Source organism: Genypterus blacodes, unplaced genomic scaffold, assembly GCF_046128005.1.
Source record: "Genypterus blacodes isolate CSIRO-AG114 ecotype Tasmania unplaced genomic scaffold, CSIRO-AGI_Gbla_v1 ptg000055l_1, whole genome shotgun sequence".
Lineage (NCBI taxonomy): Eukaryota > Metazoa > Chordata > Actinopteri > Ophidiiformes > Ophidiidae > Genypterus > Genypterus blacodes.
This window is the reverse complement of record NW_027466867.1, coordinates 2,208,258-2,222,450: the sequence shown is the minus strand read 5'-3', so window position 1 is coordinate 2,222,450 and position 14,193 is coordinate 2,208,258. Positions and strand designations below refer to the sequence as shown.

Genomic DNA, 14,193 nt, shown 5'->3' with positions numbered 1-14,193 from the left:
GTCAGGAAGACAAACTAGATCGCCTTATAGCACCTTCCTTCCTGATCCTCCACATACATGGATTTAATCATTACAATACATGCAAGATGAATGAGTCAAGAAGCAGATGTGAGGTGGGCACACCGTGCCACCAGAGCACTGCGTTACCATGACAGTCTGGCAAAGGCGATCCTTGGAGGTGTCTGCAAAATGGTCAGCTCACAAAGCCAACATTTTTCTGACATCTCAGCTACCAGGCGAACCGGGTAAAGCAGGGTCATCTACCACAGTCAACAACCCATAGCCAATAGCCCTGCAGAGAACATCAGCTGAGCTGCCATGGCTGCACAGTGCATAAAATGCTCCGTCATTGGTAACTGTCTGAGATGGGGAAGTCACTCAGGGCAGAACCACTCTGACTTATGGTCACACAGATGGATCCATTTCAGTGAACAGTCCTCAAAGTCTTTGTGTCACTCCCCTCCCCAACAGCAAACGAGCAGACAGTCAGTAACACAGCTCAGCAGTGCTCTGGTGGCACTGGTGGTCTGCTGTAGCCCTTACAGCTACAGCAGGCCCTTGTAGGTAGTAGATTCCAAAGAGTCTCTAAAAAGTCTACTGCCTACAAGGGCCTGCTGTAGCTGTGCCAGACTCTCCAGAATGAATCAGAAGCATGTGTGTCTGACACAACTGCAGCAGGCCCTTGCAGACAGTAGACTTTTTAGAGACTCTTTGGAAACTCCTGCTACAAAGACTTGCTCTGCACTAGCACGGTAGATTACTGACTGCATTAGACCAGCAACCACCACGTCACTGCTCTGAGAACATCAGCTGAGCTGCATTACTGAAACGATCTGCACGTTTGCTGCTGAGGAGGGGAGAGACACAAAGACTTTTTGGTCTATGTGACCATGAGCCAGAGTGGCACAGCCCTGAGGGACCACCTCGTCTCAGACTGGCTACCACGCATGCCAGGTCAGATAATGTTATCAGCAGAGCCAAGGGAGTAGGGCAATACGACTGTCCACGTCAGTCCACTGTCCACTGTCAGCAGTGTTTGCATGAGCACTACCAATATTCAAGTCAGGCTGAAAGATTTGGTCCATGGTTGCAGTGTCATTTTGGGAAATCGGACCAAAAATTTAATGTGCCCCAAACGAACAGAAAATGATCCTTGTGTCATGCAGATGCTGCGTTTGAAAATTTTAGAGCTCTAGCCCTAACATTGACCAAGATATGGGCTTTTTAAAAAAGAAGGACTTGGTCCATTTTTTTTTTTGTGAGTGCCGCTCCGAATCAAAGAGACAAAAGCAAACTGAGAGTGTGTTAGGTGGTGGCGCACTCGACTAAGCACAGGTTTGGGAACCTGGCACACACACCGGTTCAGGTACGCTACCCCAACTCCCCCCCCCCCTACTCGCTTGGTTCGACTGGCTCAGTTCCCACAGGGGGGCAGACATAGAGGTCCGACATGCAGCGCATTCCCCCCCGACCTCGGTCCCCCAACTCGCTTCGTTCGACTGGCTCAGCCCCCCTAGGGGGGCAGACATAGAGGTGCGACATGCAGCGCACTCCCCCCCTTGTGGCAGTTCCCCGAAGTGGGGCAGACACAGGGCATCCTCGTGCCCTGTAGACGCTCTGTTTTTCAATTTCAGAGCTCTAGCTCTTAAATTCGCCAAGATATGGGCTTTTTAAAAAACAAGGAGAGGAGGTACACACAGACGCAAAGCTGATTGAAAGAGTACAAGTAATAGGTTTTATTGGTATTAATTGATCATTAGTTTTTATGTGTTAGTATTACATAATTTAATATTCCCCTCTCCCTTTGTACCAAGTTTGTGTCGTGAAACTACTCCTGGCTCAGTTCGCACTTGGCTCATAGTGTCGAGTTGTCTTTTATTGAGGCTTTAGTTCCCCCTTGTGGCCATTCTGTAAACCGCAAACAACAGACAAAGAATGATGTGCTGTCAATTTTAAGGCAGATCATCTTTCAGATTTTCAACATCTGCTTCACCTAATTTGAACCTTAAAATGCCCCGCTCACATGCTGGTGCACCGCCTGTACACAGTGTTTCAAAATGAAAACGTGGTTCAAAATGAAAAAAGAGATATTCAGTTAAGACCATTTGTAATAACCGCTATATTTAAAGTCTTGCTTTTCACGTTTACAATCCTATGAAGGTAACTTTTCATTCAATTTAATAAGTCAACACAGCTTTTGAATCTGTTGTGTACATAAACGATTTCACTTGTTATGTTGTACACAAAATGCTGAAAGAGTGTATCTTTGTTTGAATGAATTAAACATTTTGCTACAATGTTCATTGTTGAACGTTTCATCCCTTGCCTGCATTCCCCCGGGTAGCCACTGGGTGGCACCAATTGATGACTTTAAAATCATCAAAAGCAACAGCAAAGAACACAACAACATAGATAAAGACATCAACTGGTGAGTGTATCATCACAGTTGTGAGTGTCTCTTTTATGCAATTACGACAAGGTTGTGAGTTCGAGGCCTGACCTCTCCCAAATCTCCAGGAAGACCAGCTGGAGCTCTAGAAATCTTTTAATACAACCACATGTGTCTCCTGCATGTCAGGGTTTGCAATAGTCTATCCTGCTTGAACCTCTTCAACTGTCAACTGAGTGTCCTCCAGTAAGTTCAGGGAGACAAACTAGATCACCTCAATGCACCTTCCTCCCTGCACCTCCACATACATTGATGTACACTACGTGTTTTCCTTTTAAGAACCATATTTCAGCCTGTTTATTGAATTGAGTTCGTGTTGGTTCAAAGGCGATTCCTGGTTTCACCGGTTGGGGCGCTGTCGCCATTTGAGACCAGGAGAGCAGCAGGTGAAATAAGCGAAGGAGTGAAACGGTATGTTATTGTTGTCGTCTCGTTATTTCTCTGTTATCAGGTCAGCATTGTGCTTATAAGTACAGATATGTGCTCACAACATGCAGCGCCATGTTCACTACATGATGCCACTGCATTTGAGTCAGAAGAACAGTTATAAAGTCTGTTTGCGTGTTTAAAGTTCTAATGAACTCTCCCCACTTAGGTAGCTCGGTGCTTATGTTGGCTAGCAGTGTACGTAATGTGTGCGTGTGTGTGTGTTGTATAAACTGTTTCACCAACAGATTTCTGGACGTTGTGTTTGCATTTATCAATTATTGTGTGAAGTCTTTTCAGGTCAACTCATCACTCGATTCCAAGTCCAGTCTAAGAAGTCCAAACCACTGGGAATAGTTCAGATTTAGGCCCGTGTGTGCTTCTGGCACAGAATCTATCGACCCTCTATTCAGATTTCATTGACGTTGAATGATGTGTGGATAAGAAATAATAATTATTCTTAATAATAATAATCAATATTGTCAATCTTGATTCTTCAATGTATATATAGTTATTATGATATCGATTTTAACCACGTCAACTTTGAAGTTGGATGTGTATATGTCGCCCTCTTGTGGTTAAAATGGAATTCTGCATACTCAGCAGCTCTTCAGAAAACAGATAAAGAGAAACAAGTTGCTGATCACAAGTTGAGGATGTGTTTATTCGGAAACTTTAATGTGAATAATTTGTATTTATTCTGACTTGAGAAGCTGGACTGTAGTGGTGCACAGCAGGCCCTTGTAGCCAGTAGACTCCACAGAGTCTGTCCAGTTGTACCAGACGCTCATGCTTCTGATTCATGACTCTGTGAAAGTCTGGCATAACTGCTGCTTCAGGTCCTTGTAGGCAGTAGGCTATTCTGAGACTCTTTAGATTCTCCGGCCTCAAACGACCAGCTGTGTGTCTACAACAGCAGGCCACCAGAGCACAGCTGAGCTGAGTTACTGGGTGTAGAACTTCAAACTCTAAGCTGAGGTCGAACCTCCTCCTTGGCTGAGTTGTGGCGCAGTGATCTTGGTTTCACTCCTGTTTATGGGAGGAGCCTAATGTAAGAGCAGTCAGGATGTCTTGGTTTTAAGTCGAATCCTGCTTTCGCCACTAGGGGGCGGTGTCTCCATGTGAGAGCAGGTAATCAGCAGGTGAAACCAGCGAACGAGAGAAGCCGTGTGGTTGTTTTGTCGCTACCAGGTCGGTGTTGTGTTTATAGTTCATATATGTGCTTGATGTGCTACAAGATGTTACTGCACTTTACAAACAACAGGCAGGAAGTCAGGTGTTTACTTTCCTGCTGAAAGGTTAGAGCCGTTTAGCCTTCGTGGCGACGCACCGGTATTGAGCCATTACGGTGTGTGTGTGCCTGTTAAATCCATGCTACGGAGGGGTACAGTAGTGTGTGTGTATGCAGTAGTGACTGTCTGTTGTGTGAATGTGTGTCTGTGCGTGCATTTGTGTGTGTGTATGCGTGTGCTGTTTTAAATGTTTGCTGTATTTCTCAAGCTGTGGTGTTTGGATGCTGCGTTTGAAAATTTTAAAGCTCTAGCTCTTTAACTGACCAAGATACGGGCTTTTTAAAAACAAATGATTTGGTCCATGGTTACACTGTCGCTCTGGAAAACTGGACCAAAAACTACATTTTCCCCAAACTTACGGAAGATGATCCTCGTGTCCTGTAGAAGCTGCGTTTGAAAATAAGGTAAAGTATTTGTTATTATATATATTATATTACACTTAGACTAACTACTTTACTTTAATCTTAATGCTAATTTATTTGAATTATGTTCAATAAGTAAATATATAAATGACTTTTTGAGATGTGAACACATATCGACTTATACGCTAAGTCGATTGAATAACTAAAAAATATTCTGTTTAAGTCATTTAGGAAAATGGGACCAAACTTTTTTTTTTTTTTTTTTTTTGTGATGTCAGCACCAAATCAAAGAGACAAAAGAAACATTGAACCTTTCCAAGGTTGGGTGGGCGGTGGCTCATTGATAAGGCACGCGTCTGGGAATCAGGCACACGCTCCGGTGCTGGTTCGCCTCCAACCTCGGTCCCTCACTCTCCAGCTGGTAGCTGGAGAGTTGCCTGTTACCCTCCGGTCCAGAGCCTGTTACCTTCCGGTCCCCGCGCTCACCTAGGCACGGAATCTACCGCACTCAGTCAGTCTGTCAGAGAGAGTGACAGACACATAGCGAGAGACTGATAGTCATAGTAGAACACGTCACGTATAGATTTAGGGACACACAGTGTGTCGCTCGGGCTGCGTGGCAGGCACAGTTCTTGTGTCTGGCACCAGAACGAGTGATGCACTGTGATAGAACATATAGGAACACATAGGTACTGACACACAGACAGGCAGGCAGGGTGCGGAAGAGGAGGTGCTTTTAAATAAACTCACTAAGTGTTTCACTGGGAAAGATAGATAGCAGAAAAAACGTGTGAAATTTTTTTTTTCTTTAGCTCAGAGGGTTAAGCTGATGGTTGGTGATCACAAGGTTGGGAGTTCGAGTCCCAGTTACAGGAAGGTAACAGGCTCTGGACCGGAGGGTAACAGGCAACTCTCCAGCTACCAGCTGGAGCGTGAGGGACCGAGGTCGGAGGCGAACCAGCACCGGAGCGTGTGCCTGGTTCCCAGACGCGTGCCTTATCAATGAGCCACCGCCCACCCAACCGCAGAAGCCTCAATGTTTCTTTTGTCTCTTTGATTCGGAGCTGACATCACAAAAAAAAAAAGTTTGGTCCCATTTTCCTAAATTACTTCATATAGGACTTTAACAGGATATTTTTAGTTATTCAGTCGACTTAGCATATATGCTAATGTCTTGTTTGGATCTCAACTACGTGTTCACATCTCAAAAAGTCATTTATATATTTACTTATTGAACATATTTCAAATAAATTAGCAGTAAGATTAAAGTAAAAATGTAGTTTTTGGTCCAGTTTTCCAGAGCGACAGTGTAACCATGGACCAAATCGTTTGTTTTTAAAAAGCCCGTATCTTGGTCAGTTTAAGAGCTAGAGCTCTAAAATTTTCAAACGCAGCACCCAAATACCACAGCTTGAGAAATACAGCAAACATGTAAAACAGCACACGCACACACATGCACACACATGCACACACCCCCCCACACACACACACACATGCACGCGTGCACAGGCACACGTATACAAACATACACACACCTTTCTGTACCCCTCCGTAGCATGGATTTAACACGCTCACACCGTAATGGCTCAATACCGGTGCGTCGCCACGAAGGCTAAACGGCTCTAACCTTTCAGCAGGAACATAACCACCTGACTTCCTGCCTGTTGTTTGTAGAGTGCAGTAACATCTTGTAGCACATCAAGCACATATATGAACTGTAAACACAACACCGACCTGGTAGCGACACAACAACCACACGGCTTTCTCTCGTTCGCTGGTTTCACCTGCTGATTACCTGCTCTCACATGGAGACACCGCCCCCTAGTGGCGAAAGCAGGATTCGACTTAAAACCAAGATTCGACTTAAAACCAAGACATCCTGACTTCTCTACATTAGGCTCCTCCCATAAACAGGAGTGAAACCAAGATCACTGCGCCACAACTCAGCCAAGGAGGAGGTTCGACCTCAGCTTAGAGTTTGAAGTTCTACTTTATCAAAAAATAATAGCAGTACTCTCTCTCTCTCTCTCTCTCTACACCAGGAAAAGGAGCCATCTTGTGGTGATTTGTGAGAATACACACGCTTGTTTCAAATTAACAAATGATTTATTCAATCACAACTTTACATTATATGCGTCCATTTTAAAGCCAGTTTACGTGAACATTTAAATAAAATTCTAAACGGGAATCCAATGTGTACTCGCAACTTTATCAGCAGCGTTCTCGTAACATCGCGCCAACAACATAACATGAGTAACATCCTCTCTGCTCCCTAACCCTCTCTGGTCGCTATGGTAACGTTTAAACATGCCTTAAACATAAGATACACCACAAAAACAAATGTAAAGTGCATGAAAAATACAACTCACCATAACGCTGAATCAGTGGGAGCCCTGAGCCTGTTTCTCTGTAAACAGACGGTCCCATCCAGGGCTAATGGGAGACACTGACACCCAGGCCCGGCCCTGGGCATGGGCGAACCGGGCGGTCGCCCGGGGCGCCATCTAGTGGGCAGGGTGCCAAACTGCAATCCACATAAAGTACATTTAAATAAATATGTTAATAATTATTTTGACTTCTTGTCTGAATCTGTGAGTGTGAGATCATGACCTGTCGCCCTGAACCTGACCCGCTGTTTACAGTGAAAGGTGGGGGGAGGGGTAGCGGCCTGGCTGCATTGTGCGTCTACAGATAGAATAAGATGACTTTATGATGCACAACTTCACTACATAATCAGAGCTAAACCCAGGTGTGTTCTGATACATGCCTAAAAGCAAAAACGTGATGTCCGTGATTTTAGCCGGCAACGGACGTTCCCGGCGCCCGCGCAAAACTGGTTCCGGGTTAAAGATCGTCCAGACCCACTATTTATGTCGGACAGTGATCCCGGTGGCCGGAAATACTCTAAAGGCAAAAACGTGTTGTCCGTGATTTTCACCGGCAAGCGTGCCGGCAACGGACGTTTCCGGCGCCCGCAAAACTGGTTCCGGGTTTCTGGCAGGAACCCGGAACCAGTTTTGCGCGTGAGTGACAATGGTTGACCATTTCCATAACACCTAAAAGGAGGACATTATGCGGCACATCAATAAATTACCATGGTGTACATAGGACTCTGGTATACTCTCACAATACAAGTTTGTGTGGTTTGAAGATGTTTGTGTAGCTGAATTGGAAAAAATGTCAATGAAAAGTCAAACAGAGTTTATTCACAGTCTTTGCATTTATTCAATACATCGTGGTGTTCAAAAACTGACCGCTGAGATGAATCTTTTGTGCCACAAAGCATAACATGTGTGGACTCAAATGTAGAAAACAAATAACAGGTCACATATATTATAATAAAAAAAAATGCTTTTTTGAAAAGCATAAATAACCTTTGATGTCAACAACATCTGCCCCACGAGCGACATGCAGCGCACACCCCATGCAGCGCACACCCCAACCCTAGTGTCTGCCCCCCGAAGGAGGCAGGGCACAAGTACTCCGACTGTCATAGAGACACTCTGCCAGGAGAGTCCGACTGTCATAGAGACACTCTGCCGGGAGAGTGTATAGAAATACCTTTTGCTGGAACTTACTAAGTGTCACTGTCACTGCGCAAGATAAGTTGCACAAAAAACACCTCGAAGATTCTTTTTATTTAACTCAGAGGGTAAAGCTCATGCTTGGTGATCACAAGGTTGGGAGTTCAAGACCTTCATACATCAAATACAGGCAAAGTCACACATGCACACTTTTCACACAAAGAGGAGACCAATCTCCAGGCAGCTAAAGGTAAAGGTACTTTATTTATTTGATTTTCATCTCTCTTCCTCTCTGAGCCAAGTGGACCTGGGAGTAGAGACTTGAAGATCTTTGGCCTCTCATCTGCAGGCTTTGCTCCAGCTCCTGGCTTGTGGCAGCTGCTTGTGTGTGTGTGGGCTGGGGGGTTGACTCCTCCAGTCCTCCCTCATTTCCTCTCCCCTTCTTTGTGGGCGCGGCTTGATGCTTGGCGCTCTGTAAAGCGTCCTGATAACAGAGAAACACAAGAATAAAAGGTCAACATAATCTTCATTCATTCTTCCTAATCCCCTTTTTCCTTTTCAGGCATCCCCACAGGCTACAATGTTCATTGTTGAACGTTTCATCCCTTGCCTGCTTTCCCCCGGGTAGCCACTGGGTGGCACCAATTGATGACTTTAAAATCATCAAAAGCAACAGCAAAGAACACAACAACATAGATGAAGACATCAACTGGTTTACAATAGTCTATCCTGCTTGAACCTCTTCAACTGTCAACTGAGTGTCCTCCAGTAAGTTCAGGGAGACAAACTAGATCACCTCAATGCACCTTCCTCCCTGCACCTCCACATACATTGATGTACACTACGTGTTTTCCTTTTAAGAACCATATTTCAGCCTGTTTATTGAATTGAGTTCGTGTTGGTTCAAAGGCGATTCCTGGTTTCACCGGTTGGGGCGCTGTCGCCATTTGAGACCAGGAGAGCAGCAGGTGAAATAAGCGAAGGAGTGAAACGGTATGTTATTGTTGTCGTCTCGTTATTTCTCTGTTATCAGGTCAGCATTGTGCTTATAAGTACAGATATGTGCTCACAACATGCAGCGCCATGTTCACTACATGATGCCACTGCATTTGAGTCAGAAGAACGGTTATAAAGTCTGTTTGCGTGTTTAAAGTTCTAATGAACTCTCCCCACTTAGGTAGCTCGGTGCTTATGTTGGCTAGCAGTGTACGTAATGTGTGCGTGTGTGTGTGTTGTATTAACTGTTTCACCAACAGATTTCTGGACGTTGTGTTTGCATTTATCAATTATTGTGTGAAGTCTTTTCAGGTCAACTCATCACTCGATTCCAAGTCCAGTCTAAGAAGTCCAAACCACTGGGAATAGTTCAGATTTAGGCCCGTGTGTGCTTCTGGCACAGAATCTATCGACCCTCTATTCAGATTTCATTGACGTTGAATGATGTGTGGATAAGAAATAATAATTATTCTTAATAATAATAATCAATATTGTCAATCTTGATTCTTCAATGTATATATAGTTATTATGATATCGATTTTAACCACGTCAACTTTGAAGTTGGATGTGTATATGTCGCCCTCTTGTGGTTAAAATGGAATTCTGCATACTCAGCAGCTCTTCAGAAAACAGATAAAGAGAAACAAGTTGCTGATCACAAGTTGAGGATGTGTTTATTCGGAAACTTTAATGTGAATAATTTGTATTTATTCTGACTTGAGAAGCTGGACTGTAGTGGTGCACAGCAGGCCCTTGTAGCCAGTAGACTCCACAGAGTCTGTCCAGTTGTACCAGACGCTCATGCTTCTGATTCATGACTCTGTGAAAGTCTGGCATAACTGCTGCTTCAGGTCCTTGTAGGCAGTAGACTATTCTGAGACTCTTTAGATTCTCCGGCTTAAACGACCAGCTGTGTGTCTACAACAGCAGGCCACCAGAGCACAGCTGAGCTGAGTTACTGGGTGTAGAACTTCAAACTCTAAGCTGAGGTCGAACCTCCTCCTTGGCTGAGTTGTGGCGCAGTGATCTTGGTTTCACTCCTGTTTATGGGAGGAGCCTAATGTAAGAGCAGTCAGGATGTCTTGGTTTTAAGTCGAATCCTGCTTTCGCCACTAGGGGGCGGTGTCTCCATGTGAGAGCAGGTAATCAGCAGGTGAAACCAGCGAACGAGAGAAGCCGTGTGGTTGTTTTGTCGCTACCAGGTCGGTGTTGTGTTTACAGTTCATATATGTGCTTGATTTGCTACAAGATGTTACTGCACTTTACAAACAACAGGCAGGAAGTCAGGTGTTTACTTTCCTGCTGAAAGGTTAGAGCCGTTTAGCCTTCGTGGCGACGCACCGGTATTGAGCCATTACGGTGTGTGTGTGCCTGTTAAATCCATGCTACGGAGGGGTACAGTAGTGTGTGTGTATGCAGTAGTGACTGTTTGTTGTGTGAATGTTTTTATACGTGTGTATGTGTGCCTGTGTAAGTGTGTCTGTGCGTGCATGTGTGTGTGTATGCGTGTGCTGTTTTAAATGTTTGCTGTATTTCTCAAGCTGTGGTGTTTGGATGCTGCGTTTGAAAATTTTAGAGCTCTAGTTCTTTAACTGACCAAGATACGGGCTTTTTAAAAACAAATGATTTGGTCCATGGTTACACTGTCGCTCTGGAAAACTGGACCAAAAACTACATTTTCCCCAAACTTACGGAAGATGATCCTCGTGTCCTGTAGAAGCTGCGTTTGAAAATAAGGTAAAGTATTTGTTATTATATATATTATATTACACTTAGACTAACTACTTTACTTTAATCTTACTGCTAATTTATTTGAAATATGTTCAATAAGTAAATATATAAATGACTTTTTGAGATGTGAACACATATCGACTTATACGCTAAGTCGATTGAATAACTACAAATATCCTGTTTAAGTCATTTAGGAAAATGGGACCAAACTTTTTTTTTTTTTTTTTTTTTTTTGTGATGTCAGCACCAAATCAAAGAGACAAAAGAAACATTGAACCTTTCCAAGGTTGGGTGGGCGGTGGCTCATTGATAAGGCACGCGTCTGGGAATCAGGCACACGCTCCGGTGCTGGTTCGCCTCCAACCTCGGTCCCTCACTCTCCAGCTGGTAGCTGGAGAGTTGCCTGTTACCCTCCGGTCCAGAGCCTGTTACCTTCCGGTCCCCGCGCCCACCTAGGCACGGAATCTACCGCACTCAGTCAGTCTGTCAGTGAGAGTGACAGACACATAGCGAGAGACTGATAGTCATAGTAGAACACGTCACGTATAGATTTAGGGACACACAGTGTGTCGCTCGGGCTGCGTGGCAGGCACAGTTCTTGTGTCTGGCACCAGAACGAGTGATGCACTGTGATAGAACATATAGGAACACATAGGTACTGACACACAGACAGGCAGGCAGGGTGCGGAAGAGGAGGTGCTTTTAAATAAACTCACTAAGTGTTTCACTGGGAAAGATAGATAGCAGAAAAAACATGCGAAATTTTTTTTTTCTTTAGCTCAGAGGGTTGAGCTGATGGTTGGTGATCACAAGGTTGGGAGTTCGAGTCCCAGTTACAGGAAGGTAACTGGCTCTGGACCGGAGGGTAACAGGCAACTCTCCAGCTACCAGCTGGAGCGTGAGCGACCGAGGTTGGAGGCGAACCAGCACCGGAGCGTGTGCCTGGTTCCCAGACGCGTGCCTTATCAATGAGCCACCGCCCACCCAACCGCAGAAGCCTCAATGTTTCTTTTGTCTCTTTGATTCGGAGCTGACATCACAAAAAAAAAAAAGTTTGGTCCCATTTTCCTAAATTACTTCATATAGGACTTTAACAGGATATTTTTAGTTATTCAGTCGACTTAGCATATATGCTAATGTCTTGTTTGGATCTCAACTACGTGTTCACATCTCAAAAAGTCATTTATATATTTACTTATTGAACATATTTCAAATAAATTAGAAGTAAGATTAAAGTAAAAATGTAGTTTTTGGTCCAGTTTTCCAGAGCGACAGTGCAACCATGGACCAAATCATTTGTTTTTAAAAAGCCCGTATCTTGGTCAGTTTAACAGCTAGAGCTCTAAAATTTTCAAACGCAGCACCCAAATACCACAGCTTGAGAAATACAGCAAACATTTAAAACAGCACACGCACACACATGCACACACACACACACACATATGCACGCGTGCACACGTATACAAACATACACACACCCTTCTGTACCCCTCCGTAGCATGGATTTAACACGCACACACCGTAATGGCTCAATACCGGTGCGTCGCCACGAAGGCTAAACGGCTCTAACCTTTCAGCAGGAACATAAACACCTGACTTCCTGCCTGTTGTTTGTAGAGTGCAGTAACATCTTGTAGCACATCACGCACATATATGAACTGTAAACACAACACCGACCTGGTAGCGACACAACAACCACACGGCTTTCTCTCGTTCGCTGGTTTCACCTGCTGATTACCTACTCTCACATGGAGACACCGCCCCCTAGTGGCGAAAGCAGGATTCGACTTAAAACCAAGATTCGACTTAAAACCAAGACATCCTGACTTCTCTACATTAGGCTCCTCCCATAAACAGGAGTGAAACCAAGATCACTGCGCCACAACTCAGCCAAGGAGGAGGTTCGACCTCAGCGTAGAGTTTGAAGTTCTACTTTATCAAAAAATAATAGCAGTACTCTCTCTCTCTCTCTCTCTCTACACCAGGAAAAGGAGCCATCTTGTGGTGATTTGTGAGAATACACACGCTTGTTTCAAATTAACAAATGATTTATTCAATCACAACTTTACATTATATGCGTCCATTTTAAAGCCAGTTTACGTGAACATTTAAATAAAATTCTAAACGGGAATCCAATGTGTACTCGCAACTTTATCAGCAGCGTTCTCGTAACATCGCGCCAACAACATAACATGAGTAACATCCTCTCTGCTCCCTAACCCTCTCTGGTCGCTATGGTAACGTTTAAACATGCCTTAAACATAAGATACACCACAAAAACAAATGTAAAGTGCATGAAAAATACAACTCACCATAACGCTGAATCAGTGGGAGCCCTGAGCCTGTTTCTCTGTAAACAGACGGTCCCATTCAGGGCGAATGGGAGACACTGACACCCAGGCCCGGCCCTGGGCATCTAGTGGGCAGGGCGCCAAACTGCAATCCACATAAAGTACATTTAAATAAATATGTTAATAATTATTTTGACTTCTGGTCTGAATCTGTGAGTGTGAGATCATGACCTGTCGCCCTGAACCTGACCCGCTAAAAAAAAAAAAAAAAAAAAATGCTTTTTTGAAAAGCATAAATAACCTTTGATGTTAACAACATCTGCCCCCCGCAGGGCATGCAGCGCACAGGAGCAGAGACCTCAGCAGCGCCACACCAGCCGTCTTGCTGAAGATGAAGGAGAAGGCAGAAGGTGCTTATAAGCACAGCACCGATCTGATAACAGGGAAATAACAAGACAACATTCACATGGGGTTCTCTCGTTCGCTTGTTTCACCTGCTGATTTCCTGGTCTGAAATGGCGACAACGCCCCCGACTGGCGAAAGCAGGAATCGACTTTGAACCAATATGAATTTAATGCACAGGCTGAAATGTGTTTTTTAAACATAAAACAAGTATTTCAAATCACAAAATGCCAATGCAATTCTAGTTTGTAGCTCACTTGTTATCTGTGATCTCACACATTTATACACACAACCCATCTCCCCATCTCATATCTGCTTCTTGACTCATTCATCTTGCATGTATTGTAATGATTAAATCAATGTATGTGGAGGATCAGGAAGGAAGGCGCTGTGAGGCGATCTAGTTTGTCTCCCTGACCTTACTGGAGGACACTCAGCTGGAGGCATCCAGGTTTAAGAGGTTCAAGCATGGATGGACTATTGACATGCAGTTGACACATGTGGTTGTATTAAAGGATTTAAACAACTCCAGGTGGAGATTTGGGAGATATGCCCAGGGACTATGGCTAAAGGTCAAGTCCTCCCAAAAGACACAGACTGAAAATACTTGAGTGTAGTAATGTAAACCGTGGGATCATCACTTGATGTAATCATGAGGTCAGCGACTACATTATACCTCTGTACGCTTACTGTTCAAAAGTCCAACCAAAGGACTGCAC

General features: G+C 44.3%; 2 long non-coding RNA genes across 4 annotated transcripts; one reads left to right on the top strand and one right to left on the bottom strand.

Annotated features, from left to right (window-relative positions):
- The first annotated feature begins 2,318 nt into the window (after positions 1-2,318).
- LOC143002237 (uncharacterized) lies at positions 2,319-13,778 on the top strand. 3 transcript variants are annotated; one of them, XR_012963766.1, is made up of 5 exons: positions 2,319-2,428; positions 2,777-2,860; positions 8,616-8,821; positions 8,963-9,046; positions 13,404-13,778. It is a non-coding gene; the product is annotated as an uncharacterized LOC143002237 (long non-coding RNA). The 3 variants fall into 3 exon arrangements; XR_012963767.1 differs by lacking the exon at positions 2,319-2,428 and adding an exon at positions 2,443-2,635; XR_012963765.1 differs by lacking the exon at positions 2,319-2,428 and having other exon boundaries at positions 2,443-2,860.
- LOC143002239 (uncharacterized) lies at positions 7,716-13,509 on the bottom strand. Its single transcript, XR_012963768.1, has 3 exons — positions 13,373-13,509; positions 13,093-13,216; positions 7,716-8,537 (listed from the first exon to the last, which is right to left on the bottom strand). It is a non-coding gene; the product is annotated as an uncharacterized LOC143002239 (long non-coding RNA).
- Positions 13,779-14,193: the final 415 nt, after the last annotated feature.